The sequence below is a fragment of the Lactuca virosa genome, chromosome 4, assembly GCF_052849685.1.
Source record: "Lactuca virosa cultivar CGN04683 chromosome 4, Lactuca_virosa_CGN04683_v6, whole genome shotgun sequence".
Lineage (NCBI taxonomy): Eukaryota > Viridiplantae > Streptophyta > Magnoliopsida > Asterales > Asteraceae > Lactuca > Lactuca virosa.
In genome coordinates, this window is record NC_136429.1 from 518248724 (window position 1) to 518262558 (window position 13835).

A 13835-nucleotide genomic window follows, 5' to 3' on the forward strand; every position below is an offset into this window, starting at 1 on the left:
TTTCCACTAAGGAAAGCGGTTTTGACATCCATTTGCCATATTTCATAGTCATGAAATGCAGCTATGGCTAACAGAACCCTAATAGACTTAATCTTGGCCACTGGAGAAAAGGTCTCATCATAATCAACTCCCGGAGTTTGTGAGAAACCCTTTGCAACCAGTCGTGCCTTATAAGTGTGTACATTACCATCCATGTCGGTCTTCTTCTTGAAGATCCATTTGCACCCTACAGTCTTACGACCTGGTACATTCTCAACCAAGTTCCAAACTTGATTGTCATACATGGACTGTATCTCGCTGTCCATTGCCTCTTTCCACTTGGCTGACTCAGGGCCTGCCATGGCTTCCGCGTAACTGTTAGGATCATCCAGACCTATCAGTGTCTCATCACTGATAAGTGTATCACCTTCCGCAGTAATATGGAATCCATAGTAATGCTCACGTGCATTCCTAACCCTTGTGGAACGCCTCAGAGGTACACACTTGTCAATTGGCTCAACAGGAGTTTCCTCCTCAAGTTGAGTGCTAGGGTTTGAAGTTCCTTCACCACTTGACTCTTGAATTTCTTCAAGGTCAACTTGCCTCCCACTGTCTCCTTGGCTTATGAACTCTCTCTCTCGAAAGAAAGCCCTCCTAGCTACAAATACCACATTCTCACTAGGTCTGTAGAAGAGGTAACCAAAGGATTTATGTGGGTAGCCGATGAAAATACATCTCTCCCTTCGAGGTTCGAGCTTATCATGAGTCTCGCGTCTCACGAAAGCCTCGCAACCCCAAATCTTAATGTGGTCTAGTTTGGGTACTTTACCAGTCCACATCTCATGAGGAGTTTTGGCAACTTTCTTTGTGGGAACTAGATTAAGGATATGAGCGGCAGTCTCTAAGGCATACCCCCAAAATGAGATTGGTAGCGAAGCTCGACTCATCATGGAACGAACCATATCCAACAAGGTTCGATTACGCCTCTCAGCTACACCATTCAACTGCGGTGTCCTGGGAGGTGTCAATTGTGAGACAATCCCACATTCCCTAAGATAGTCGAGGAACTCTGAACTAAGATTCTCACCACCTCGATCGGATCGAAGCATCTTAATGTTCCTGCCTAATTGATTCTCGACTTCCTGTTTAAACTCTTTAAACCTCTCAAAAGTCTCTGACTTATGCTTGATTAAGTAGACATATCCATATCTACTGTAATCATCAGTAACAGTCAAATAATAACGATTAGCATCCCTTGTGTCACGTTTGAAGGGCCCACACACATCCGTGTGTATAAGATCCAACAAACCTTCACCCCTCTCACAAGAACCTATGAAGGGTGACTTTGTCATTTTTCCAAGTAAGCATGATTCGCAACTATCATCTGACTTTAGGTCAAATGACTCCAATACTCCATCCTTTTGGAGTTGGCCTATGCGTTTCTTGCTTATATGTCCAAGACGACAATGCCATAATGATGCTTTATCCAAGTTATTATCATTAACAGAATCAATACACAATACATTATTTCCTAGGTTATCAACCACAGATACAGTTTCATACACACCATCACAAGGTAATGCTTTAAAATAAAGAACATTATTAAAGAAAGCATTAATCGAACCAACTTCATTATCAAATGAAAAGGCGAAACCTTGTTTATACAATGCATGAAAGGAAATAATATTTCTTGCCATTTCTGGCGAATAACAACATTTATTCAAATCTAAACTAAACCCACTACTTAGCGATAAAGTATAAACTCCAATCTTGGTGACAGGTAAAGCTTTCCTATTCCCCATGATTAAGTTTATTCTTCCATACTCCACATTCTCACTTCTTCTTAGTCCCTACAAATCAGAACATATATGAATACCACAACCGGTATCAAGGACCCAAGAATTAGAATGGGGTGAGTTATTAGATAAGATAGTGTAAATACTTGCATGGTTGGGTTTAACTTTCCCATCCTTCACATCTTGCTGGTACTTTGGGCAGTTCCGCTTCCAATGTGACTTTTCATGGCAATAGAAGCATTCAGCCTCTTTAGGGTCAGAAGAAGGAGTGACGAAAGCTTTCTTGGTTCCACTTGAAGAAGAGCCATCAAGGGTCCTAGCCTTGGTACCCTTCGAAGAGCTCTTCCTCTTCTTCCCTCGACCTTTCCCGATTGCCAAAACCGGGGCGGAGTTTGGAGTAGGAGTGTTAACAACCGACTTAACCTTAAGACCTGTTTCTGCGGTCTTGAGGAGTCCCTGAAGTTTTCTGAGTGTGACCTCTTCCTTATTCATGTGATATGTCATGCGGAATTGATCATAGCACGATGGTAAGGAGTGCAAAATGATATCTATTGCAAGCTCCTCAGGGAGGTTCACATTAAGCTTTAGCAACCGATCCACATACCTTTGCATTTTCTGCATGTGGCTCGTGACGGATTCCCCGTCCTTCATCATGGTTTTTTATGATAGAGCATATGATTTCATACCTCTCTTGTCGTGCACTTTGATGGTATCTTTCCATCAGATCTTGGTGCATTTCAAAAGGGTAGAAGTCCTCATAGGACTTTTGGAGTTCCGCTGTCATGGTGGCCAACATGATGCATGCCACTTTTGTAGCATCCCTTTCATGTGCCCGAAAGTCAGCGATCTCCTGGGGAGTTGCAGTGGTCTCATCAATCTCCTTAAGCTCCTTGTCAAGGACATATTCTTTGTCCTCGTAGCGGGTAATCATCCTGATGTTTCTGATCCATTCATTGAAGTTGGATCCATCAAAAATGACTTTCCCACACAAGTTCATAAGGGTAAAGGAGCTATTAGGATTAGAGCTAGAAGCAGCATTGTTTGAAGACATCTGAAAGAAGAGAACAAGATTAGTTTAGATATTAAGAGTGTCCTTAATAAAACACCCAAATGTAATATTAAGGCTAGGATCCAATCACAATATATTATAACTTAGAAGAGGTTTGTCGTAATCCAAGCTATAACATATTTGAAAGGTAGGTGAATGACGATTCACCAATTTCCACCATGAAAAATGAAATATAGATATTAGGTTTTTAATTGGTTCTTAGAAATTCCTAGATTCTTTTGAGATTCAATGAACTTTTCAAAGGCATGTTTCAATCTCGAGTGTGCCCTCCAAGTTTTGTGACTAGGATACCGAGAATCACAAAACGAGGTGTGAAGTAACCATGCAATTCACTTGGTACACTTAATGTTTATTACTCAATCGATGTGCCGGTTAACCACACGAGCTCCACCGACCTATAATAAACTTTAAGTCACCCTTTACCTTCCTTGTTAAGTCCAAGTTAGTGTGCCGGTTAACCACACGAGCTCCACTAACGACTTAAACAAAGTTTAAAGTGTAATTTCATGGATTAGCACCTTATTCACATTTTCCTAAAGTAACTAAGATTGGGAATTTAATAAAAGCATTTAGTTACTTTATAATATTCATCATACTTTTAATGAGAATTTATAAGTCCTTGTCCTACCCATTCGGCTAACGACCCTCCACCGATCAAGGAAGCGGTAGGTGAGAGTGGACACCCATTAAGTTGCCATTTTATAGGCAACAACCTTATACCCCCCTTATAGACCGGCTTCGTGAATGAGGCGTACTAGTGGTAAGACGACTTGATCTTATACATATATATATTAGTAACTTATAATATTATAAAGTATAAGGGTTGAATTTTAACTATTAAAATTCTAAGGGTTGGAACTAAAGTTTTAATCAAGACTTTACTTGTTCCAAAACTTGAGGGCAAGTTTTGTAAACTTCCAAAACTTTTCATATCTTATAACTTATGAATTAATTGAGTAATAAAAATGAAGACTCTTCATTTTTATAAATCTTGTGTTCTTTTAATGACTTTAATAAAAGTGAGACTTTTGGTTTTCCATAACTTGAGGACAAGTTATGGACTTCATTAAAACACATTATGATCATGAATTAAACTACCATGAAGGTTACAAACAATTCCTATGATCATCTAGTCTTCATAAGTTCAAGAACATGAATATGAACACTTTCAAGAATCAAAAATTACACTTAAAAAACTTGTAATTTTGATAATTGCCATTGTAAATGGATTAGCATAAACATTACACCATCTAAAACAAGTTTTAAAACACCAAAACAATTTAGGGTAATGTTTCTAGTCCATTTCCAGCAACAAATGTCGAAATTCTGAAAACTGCAGCCTCTACTCGTCGAGTGCAAGAACAGACTCGACGAGTAACTTGCACAAAAAAAAACAACAAACAAACCTAGGCTCTGATACCACTGATGGGTTTTGAGCATTCCAACACTTCCTAAGTGTACATGCAACCCTAATAACCTTGGATCTATGTTTGTCTAATTATCATGCAAAGTTGAATTCCACGGTTATATTCCTATCTAGCATACATGGGGAACATTTTTAACTTGAATGAAAGATAGAATAACTTACCTTGTTGTTGATTATCTTCCTTGAAACCTTGTGAGCCTAGCACCCCAAGTGTGATGCCTCAAATGCTTCACACAACACCAAATGCAAAGGAGTAAACTTTGAGAGAATCTTACACTTGCAAAATCGGCTCTAGCCCTCTTGTTTCTTAGTGTTGCCGATTTTGGTGGAGAACATGTTGCTTATATAGTGTGTCACATCTAGGGTTACACCATGTAAACCCTAATGTGGCATGACTCTTCATTTCCATGACCCATGGGTTTGTAACTCCCATGGAGCTGTTGGATTAATGTCTGAGTCTATAACTATAATTGGTATGTACTTGACCCGACTCGGCATGGTCCATTTGGGTTGCATGGCATCGGAACATTTGGATAGACCGTTTATGAGGAAAAGACATTTTGTGACATATTAATATATTATAAGTTCTAATATATTAATATGAAATCATGTTATTTAATTAGTATTGATCAAGAATTAATTTGGACTTAATTTAGTGATCAAAAAGAGACTAATTAAATATATGGGGATTGATTGTGTAAATCATTCATTCTTATATATGTGGGCTTATGATCCAAGATTCCTTTATGTTGGGTTTAACCCATGTGGTGATCCATGGATACTCCATGGAGGTTAAAACCTATGGAGCATAAGGAATGGGTAAAGTCATGAGTTACATGGTGTAACCCTAATAGCCACACTATATAAGAACCCCTTTAGTTCAAGAAATTGGCACTAGTGATACATATTTTGAGGGCTAGCCGATTTGAACATGTATGTCTTCTTCTCATGGTTATTCCAAGAGTTCATGATGTTGTGTGAACCATTTGAGGTGTCACACTTGGGGCACTAGGCTCTCAAGCTTCATGGAGTCAAGCAACAACAACAAGGTATGTATTCTATCTATTTTAGTATCCTAGTATCAATGTTTTGGTATGCTAGTTAGGATAATACCTTGGATAATCATATTTGCATGTATAATAGAGAAAACATAGATCCAAGGTATTTAGGGTTGCATGTACACTTAGGAGTGTTAGAATGCTCAAAACCCATCAGTGGTATCAGAGCCTAGGCTTGTTTTCAATTATACTTGATGCAAATTGCTGAAAAATGCTGAAAAGTCGAATTTCGGGCATTCTGGGCACTGGACTCGCCGAGTCCACTGATGAACTCGCCGAGTCCATGAAGAAAATCATCCTACTCGACGAGTAGGTTGATACACTCGATGAGTAGGAGCCCCTGACAGCATATCTTCTAGTTTTTTGGCTAGAAATGGACTAGGAACATTACCATAAGCTGTTTTTGAACCTATAATCCTGTTTTTGATGTGGTAATGTTCATACTAATCCAATTTCAAAGATAATTGTCAATAGATGCATGTTTTGTATTAGTTTAGTGATTAGGCTAATTACATGAAAAAGTTTGATTAAATTATCTTGTTCTTATGAGTTGCTTAGATTAATAGAAAAGTTAATTGATTATGTGTTTTCAATCCATTTTAATCTAAGAGTTGATTCTAAAATTTGTTTTTGTAACTTGTCCTCAAGTTATATGAAAAGTCACATTTAAGTTTCATAAAACTCATAAAAGTTGGTAATGGTTACAAAAATGAAGAGTCTTGTCCTCAAGTTATGGAGGTTCAAGAGTCACTTCATTAAGTAATAAAATGTGTAACCTTAATTAATTCCATAAATTACAAAATAAAGAAAAGTAACATTCTTTTATTAGTTTAAAGTCTTCCATAACTTGTCCTCAAGTTATGGAACTTGAAGAGTTTTTTAATTAAAACTACTTTAAACACATAAGTTATGGAATTAATTAGTTTTGAATAGTTTCAAAACTTGCCCTCAAGTTTTGGAATTTGAAAAGTTTTCTCTTATGAATACTTTAATTCCAAGTTAGCCCTTAGAATTTTAAAAGTTAAAATTCAAACCCTTATACTATTATTATAATTTTAATTATATAGATATGTATAAAATAAAGTCAATCTTACCGTTAGTAGGCCTCATTCACGAAGCCGGTCTATAAGGGGGGTATAAGGTTACTGCCTATAAAATGGCAGTTTAATGGGTGTCCACTCTCACCCACCGCTTCCTTGACTGGTGGAGGGTCGTTAGCCGAACGGGTAGGAAAGGACTATAATTCTCCCTTCATTAAAAGTATTAATGATAAATACTAAGTAGCTAAACACTTGTACATTCCCAATCTTAGTTACTTAGGAAAATGTGAAAATATGCTAACCCATGAAATTACACTTTGTACCTTACCAAGTCATTAGTGGAGCGTGTGTGGTTAACCGACACACTAATAAGGAATAGTAAGAGTGGCAAAGGGTAACTTGACTCTATTATAGATCGGTGGAGCGTGTGTGGTTAACCGGCACATCGATTAGGTGATAAAGTTAAGGGTACCAAGTCAATTTGCATGGTTATTCACACCTTGTTTGTGATCCTCGGCATCCCAGTCACAAACTTGAGAGGGCACAATCGAGATTCAAACATGCCATTGAAAGTTCAATGTATCTCAAAAGATCTAGGAGTTTCAAATCCAATTAAAACTTAATTATATTTCGTTTTTCATGGTGGAAATTGGTAAATCGTCATTTACCTACCTTCAACTATTTTATAACTTGGATTACGGCATCCCTCTTCCAGTTATAAATAGGTTGTTGGGTCCTAGTCTTAATATTTCATATTGGGTGTTATATTAAGGACTTTAAATCAACTCTCTTGAATATCTCCCAAAAGATGATCTTCCCAAATCTCTTGAAACAAGCTTTCCTAAATGAAGATGATGTCCCATGGAAATCATACTTCTTTCACCTCCTCCAATTATTCTCCCTAACCCACAAGTTCCTGAAAAGTTTAAGGTCACTCAAGCCCTATTGGCAAGCAAAGGTCTATGTGTGATCACATCTTGGAGATGTAGTCACATATTGACAAGCCGGGAGAGTTGGGTGTCAAAGTCTTGAGAAAGTTGATGGCTCAACTACTTTCTAAGTCACATAGTGAGTTCCTTTGGGACTCCTATGAAACAGACTATGACAAGACCCTTAATGATCTTATCTATTTGCTAAGATCAACTTCCTAAAACTTTATGGACATTGACAATGATGACATTGGATATCCAGTAAAGCTCTCTCTTCCCAATGGAAAGGGATCGGCCATAGTCAACTCGGTTGACCCAATGGTAAAGAGAGAGGCGAAGTCTGAGATAGTCCCATTATCAAGGGTCCATAGGTAACTATTGCCAAAGGAAGGGGCATTGGTTACGAAGCTGCCAAATCTAGTATCAGAAATCTGAACTTTGGTAAGAAAGTCAATAAAAGTATTGATTTCTAGAAGTCCAGCTGATTTCTGATTACATGTCAAAGCTAGTGGGAGCATGAGTGTTATGCTAATAATCATCATGTTAGTGGGAGCAAGATAATTATGATAAAGATTGCAAGTTAGCAATGTTAATTATAGAAAACAAAAGTTTCAATTCGTGAGGCTGCAGGGGTTGAAAAAGTTGTTTTGCTATAATTAAGGGAGAGAAAATTATACTTCATTTCAATTCTAAAAGCTTAGATTGAGGTTTTAAGTCGTATTTAGTCAAGGATATATATATGAATTTCATGTTGGAATGACTCAACATAAGGAAATTCTATATATGGGTCCATTATTTGTGTTCTAAAATTCGATTATGATTACGGCATCCCTTTTCATAATCTGAATTATGAGAACTTGGCAAATAGAGGGCAACTTCGTAACCAATGCCCCTTCCTTTGGCAATAGTTACCTATGGACCCTTGATAATGGGACTATCTCAGACTTCGCCTCTCTCTTTACCATTGGGTCAACCGAGTTGACTATGGCCCATCCCTTTCCATTGGGAAGAGAGAGCTTTACTGGATATCCAATGTCATCATTGTCAATGTCCATAGCGTTTTAGGAAGTTGATCTTAGCAAATAGATAAGATCATTAAGGGTCTTGTCTTAGTCTGTTTCATAGTATTCCCAAAAGAACTCACTATGTGACTTAGAAAGTAGTTGAGCCATCAACTTTCTCAAGACTTTGACACCCAACTCTCCCGGCTTGTCAATATGTGACTACATCTCCAAGATGTGATCACACCTAGACCTTGCCTTGCCAATAGGGCTTGAGTGACCTTAAACTTTTTAGGAACTTGTGGGTTAGGGAGAATAATTGGAGGAGGTGAAAGAAGTATGATATCCATGGGACATCATCTTCATTTAGGAAAGCTTGTTTCAAGAGATTTGGGAAGATCATAAATGTCTAAACCAGACATCTTTTTGGGAGATATTCAAGATAGTTGATTTAAAGTCCTTAATATGACACCCAATATGAAATATTAAGGCTAGGACCCAACAAACTATTTTATAACTTAGAAGAGGGATGCCGTAATCCAAGCTATAAAATATTTGAAGGTAGGTGAATGACGATTCACCAATTTCCACCATGAAAAACGAAATAATTTATTAGGTTTTAATTGGATTTGAAAGTCCTAGATCTTTGAGATTCATTGAACTGTTCAAAGGCATGTTTCAATCTCAAGTGTGCCCTTCAGGTTTTGTGACTGGGATGCCGAGGATCACAAAACAAGGTGTGAATAACCATGCAAATATACTTGGTACCCTTAATATTTACCCCTTAATCAGTATGCCGGTTAACCACACACGCTCCACCGATACTATGATAAATATTAAGTTACCCTTTGCCTACCTTGTTAAGTCCAGGTTAGTGTGCCGGTTAACCACACACGCTCCACTAACGACTTAAGCAAAGTGCAAAGTGTAATTTCATGGGTTAGCACCAAATTCACATTTTACTAAGTAACTAAGATTGGGTATTAATAAGAGTTTAGTTACTTAGTATTTATCATTAATACTTTTAATGAAAGGAGAATTATAGTCCTTGTCCTACCCGTTCGGCTAACGACCCTCCACCAGTCAAGGAAGCGGTGGGTGAGAGTGGACACCCATTAAACTGCCATTTTATAGGCAGTAACCTTATACCCCCCTTATAGACCGGCTTCGTGAATGAGGCCTACTAACGGTAAGACTGACTTTACTCTTATACATATATATAAATATTATTAACTTATAATATTATAAAGTATAAGGGTTGAATTTTAACTTTTAAAATTCTAAGGGCTAACTTGGAATTAAAGTATTCATAAGTGAAAACTTTTTCAAATTCCAAAACGTGAGGGCAAGTTTTGAAACTATTCAAAACTAATTAATTCCATAACTTATGAGCTTAAAGTAGTTTTAATTAAAAAAAACTCTTCAAGTTCCATAACTTGAGGACAAGTTATGGAAGACTTTAAACTAATTAATAAAAAAGAATAACTTTTTTTTTATTGTAACTTATGGAACTAATTAAGGTTACACTTTTTTTTTTAATTTAATGAAGAGACTCTTGAACCTCCATAACTTGAGGACAAGTTATGGAGTCATAAAACCATTTAATTAGAACTAGACTCTTCATTTTGTAACCTTTGCCAACTTTTATGACTTTTATGATTCTTAAATGTGACTTTTCATATAACTTGAGGACAAGTTACAAAAACACACTTTGGAATCAACTCTTAGATTAAAATGGATTGAAAACAACTATTTCACACAACTTTTTTATTAATCTAAGAACCTCATAAGAACAAGATAATTCAAATCATCAATCTTCAAGAAATTAGCATGAACATACAAACTAATACAAATCTTGAAATTATGACAATTATCTTAGAAATTAGATTAGCATGAACATTACCACATCAAAAACAAGTTTATAAGTCCAAAAACATCTTAGGGTAATGTTCCTAGTCCAATTCCAGCCAAAACAATCGAATATATGCATCCAACTCGATTTTTCAGCTACTTTTGCAAGTATAACAAGAAAACAAGCCTAGGCTCTGATACCACTGTTGGGTTATGAGCATTCTAACACTCCTAAGTGTACATGCAACCCTAAATACCTTGGATCTATGTTTTCTCTATTATACATACAATTATGAACATCCAAGGTATTATCCTAATCTAGCATACAAAATAATAAATATAACAAGATAGAATACATACCTCTTTGATGTAGAATGTCTTCATTAAGCTTGAGTGCCTAGTGCCCCAAGTGTGACACCTCAAATGGTTCACACAACACCAAATACACTTGGAATAACTTGAGAGAAACTTGAACACTCCTTGAAATCGTCTAGCCCTCACACTCACACATTAGTGCACGATTTCTTGAGCCATGGGATTCTTTTATATGGTGGCTATTAGGGTTACACCATGTAACTCATAACTTTACCCATTCCTTATGCTCCATGGATTTTAACCTCCATTGAGTATCCATGGGTCACCCCATGGACTTAGTCCAACATAAGGAATCTTGGATCACAAGCCCACATATATAAGAATGAATGATTTACACAATCAACCCATATATTTAATTAGTCTCCTTTTGATCGCTTAATTAATTCCAAATTAATTCTTGATCAATACTAATTAAATAACCTTATTAATATATTAGAACTTATAATATATTAACCAACCTTAAGTGTTATTTCTCTCATTATAGTCTATCCAAATGCATGATGCCATGCAACCCAAATGGACCATGTCGGGTCGGGTCAAGTCTTACCAATTATAGTTATGGACTTAGACATTAATCCACCAGTCTCCCACTTGGATAAGTCTAAAACTATTATTGCGTATGACTTCAGGAACCGATCAGCAATCGTAGCTCTCAAAAGCTTCTGTCGAACTCTGACCTTGTCGATGAACTCTGACCTTTGTCAATGACTTGTCCATTAGATAAAGAATCATATATTCCTCCATTCTAGATATATAAAAGGAATGGATAAACTTCGACTCATATGACTTGTTCTACTACTTGTTGAATCATACACAAAGGCACGTTTTATAACATCGAGTTACCAATGCGTTTTCGTGCAATCAATGTATAACCAACTCATAGTAACAACTCATATCTCTAGGTTTGAAGAATATAAGATATTATCGTCTCATGATCACTCGTGATAAAATCCATGAAGTGATTCAAATGAGCGCGGGTTGAATCCAATACTCAGAACTTATGAGCACTCATGAGTGTTGTAGCACCACTTTGTCCACCAACTTGGACCTCTACAAACCAACCCATGACAGTCTTGATTCATATCTACTTCCAACATATGACCGACTGTGGATGGTTTAAATAACTTAATCATTCAGGAAGAGCGACTTAGTTATTCTGAAAGTTAAAACATGCAAAGTGAAACACAAGAATAAATGAATCAAATATGGTATCAAACCCTATGAATATAAATAAACACTTTTATTTATCACCATACTGATTACTCATTATTCATTGTTTCAGTTTTATCAACTTTATACTTGAATTTAAAACAATAGTTGTCCCATGCTCCAAGCATGTACACTATGTTTTCTAAACACTAGTCATGCCATACACCAAGTATGCATACTATGTTTGTCTATAATCTTTACTTTGTAAAATAGATCAATTGAACATCACTCCAATGATCCTTTTTTCACAGTCCCAAATCCTTACTGCAAATGCAAGAATTCCAAATTCATGCCATTTACTGAAATCTGTTAGATTCTAAACTTATATGCATTGATCCTCTTAATGATTATGCACGAAGTCAGAAAGACTTGGCAACAATCATTACAAAGCATTCCAAAGGAGATCAGCTCCTTGGAAACATCCTTCTTTCATTAAGTTTCCTAATCTTACACAGATTGAATAATTTCTAACTTTGAAACATTTCCATATTCCATTTTGACTATCACTTCTGAACAAGAGTTGCCTCCTTACAGATTATGTCAATATGGTCCTTCCAGAATTAACATTATACTTCCAACTGTCCTTGAGCAACCAATCTTTGGTAAACCTTAGATTGTCCTCGACAATTGCTTAATCATTTTAGTCATATCCAATTCTAGACCTTTTCCCTTCATAATGCCCCAGACATTTGGAAAATTTTAGAAATGATGAATATAGCACATGTAATCGATCCTATATCCGAAGCATATGGGACACGATTCATGATGTCTCACATAAAGACTAAACCAGTCTTTTGCTATAATATTTCTATTTCAATTTGCCAAGTTCTCAAAATTCAGATTATGAAAAGGGATGTCGTAATCATAATCGAATTTTAGAACGCAAATAATGGACCCATATATAGAATTTCCTTATGTTGAGTCATTCCAACATGAAATTCATATATATATCCTTGATTAAATACGATTAAAATCTCAATCTAAGCTTTTAGAATTGAAATGAAGTATAATTTCCTCTCCCTTAATTATAGCAAAACAACTTTTTCAACCCCTGCAACCTCACGAATTGAAACTTTTGTTTTCTATAATTAACATTACTAACTTGCAACCTTTGTCATAATTATCATGCTCCCACTAACATGATGATTATTAGCATAACACTTATGCTCCCACTAGCTTTGACATGTACTCAGAAATCAGCTGACTTTCTTACCAAAGTTCAGATTTCTGATACTAGATTGTTTTGTTAAAACTTTATCAAAATCATACACCTCTCTTAGATAGCTCACATGTGTGTCTAAACAATTTTAGAACTATGAAAAGGGATGCCGTAATCATAGTCTCGATTGTTTAGACCTTTACCACTTCTCACAAGTCCATGTTAGTGTGCCGGTTAACCACACGCGCTCCACTAACGACTTTGAGAATGCAAATATTACAATTGCTATCTAGCTAAAATCTACTTAGTGAAAGTGTTTCCTCACCATCATTTTCATGAATCGGAGAGAAACCTTATGACACTTAGATTTTATGGTGTATGAGTTCCTATCCATATGAATTTTGTCAAAACCATAATCACAAGACAAGGTTACTGACAAATCCACACTTATATGGATTAAACTTGTGCAATCTTAAATTCTTGCCATTTGGCAGCTCAAGGGCCTGCCATTGCTTCCAAGTAGCTGTGCAACCAATTGAGAACTCTCAGAACTCCTATGCAAAGCCAACTTGAATAGGCACAGACATGTCGACACGATAGGTTATAAACCTCAAGTCGTGTGCTAGTGGAGAACTTCAGGTTTTATTCTTGATTAGTTCTTGAGACTTTCAAGACCTTTAAGACTCCCACTGTCCTCTTGACATATAAGACTTTCTTGTCAGATATTCAAGAGATAGTGTGGATTCTAATCAAGACAAACACTTCACACAATTGGCCTTAGTTGGTCTTTGTTTTATCCAAAACATCACAACTTACCAATTTCAAATGTACAAGAGTAGAAAACTTTTACTCTTACATTTGACAAGTGTTTTAAACCTTCTTTAAGACATGTCACTCAAGTTACAATCTTAGAGTATAACTCTAAGAATTGTTTTTGGAACGA